This window comes from Platalea leucorodia (assembly GCF_965183815.1).
Source record: "Platalea leucorodia genome assembly, chromosome: 4".
Taxonomy (NCBI): Eukaryota; Metazoa; Chordata; class Aves; order Pelecaniformes; family Threskiornithidae; genus Platalea; species Platalea leucorodia.
The window spans coordinates 6,916,727-6,918,342 of NC_138826.1; positions in this window are offsets into that span (position 1 = coordinate 6,916,727).

The following is a 1,616-nucleotide window of genomic DNA, read 5'->3' on the forward strand; positions in this document are numbered from 1 at the left end:
GCCTCAATGGAAAACCAGACTGCGTCAGAGTCTGTATTAGCATTTGAAAGGAGCATCCAGAAAGGTGTAACCTTTTAGTGAAAACCAATTAGTTTTTCACTCTTCTAGGTTTGGTTTGTTTGGTTTTTTTTTTTTGTTTTTTTTTTCCAATTTATTCTGCACACTATGCACTTTCTCTGTCCGTGCCCTTCACTTCTGTGGCTTTGGGGAACTCACCGACAACCTTTGATTCTTGCACGTGTTCTCTGTCATATTGTGAGGATGAAGTGCTTGTGGAAAAGAGAAGTCAGTCAGAGCACTTTCATCCTTCAATGAACTTGTTTTCAAAAAAATGTGCAATTTAAACAGATTTGTAGATATAAAATAAGATAATGTTACGGATCTGTACATACGTGCTTATCTGGAAGCATTCCGTGCCATTCAGCACAGCAGTTTCCTCGCAGGAGAGCGAAGGCATTTCCTTTTCGATGTGGTCAGTAAACAAAGCACCATATCTTGTCAAAATTCTTTAGATCTTCATCAATCTCTCCAGACACGCATTAGACGGGGCACAGAGATAGCGTCCCATTATAACAGCAAAAGTCAGGCTACCTCAGAGCAGCACAGGACGCGAGCATCGCCTTCAGAAGATCCTCCGGAGAATGTGAGTTAATTGTAGGAAATCCCGATCCAAGTAGCTCAGCCAAGCTCAGCTGCGGAAAGGAGGGAGCCAGGCGCTCCCCGGCAGGCCAGGACACAGGTGGCATCAGGCAGAGCATCTCATTCAGCACAGGTGACCTGTTTTCTGTGATTGGAGCATTTCCTAGAGCAGCTGCATGTTGTTTAAGACTTTAATGATGACTACCTGTCCCCAAATAACACTACAGGTTTTCAGGAGTAGGAAGGGAGAGAAAATGTCTTTAGGAAAGTCACAGAGCTACACAGGGTGAGATGAATCTTCTACTTTGCACCCTATCAGGTGGCTTCTGTTGGCAAGAATTAGTCACACATTTTTACCCATCTGCTACGAGTGACTTGCAGCCTTTTCTCTTAGCACGGACTATGATGCGGTGACCTGTCTGAAGGATGTTTTAAACACTGAAGAGTACGACTACCCCACAGGAGCTCTCGGGTTAGGCAGATGGTGCCAGTACCACTTTGTACCTCACGTCGTGCTGGTTCCAGCATTTCTGAATACCTCCAGGAGCCTACTAGCACAACTCCATTCAACACAGGACCGCTCAATGCCTGCAGTCCCTATTTTCACATTGGGCTCATCACCTGCGGCAGCGGTAGGTACGTGATCAGGGCTGCAGAACACAGCCAATATTTACCCATCTCTCACCTGAAAATCTTGAGTAAGTTAAAGTCCACAGCCAAATTGCTAAAAAGACACTAGGGGTAGGTGACAGAGAAAAGAACGGGCTATCTTTTTCTCCATTTACCCCAGTTTAAGGAAATTGTCTCAGCTTCCACTTTCGCACCGAAGAGCTTAAAATTAGCCACAGAGAACAACCTTTTGCAGGGGGATCCTGGACCCCTCGCCTAAGAGTACTGACGTGAATGCCTAAGGACCAACACCGCTACGGAACCAAGAACTTCCCTCCCAGCACACCACCCAGTTACCCCTTCCCCAC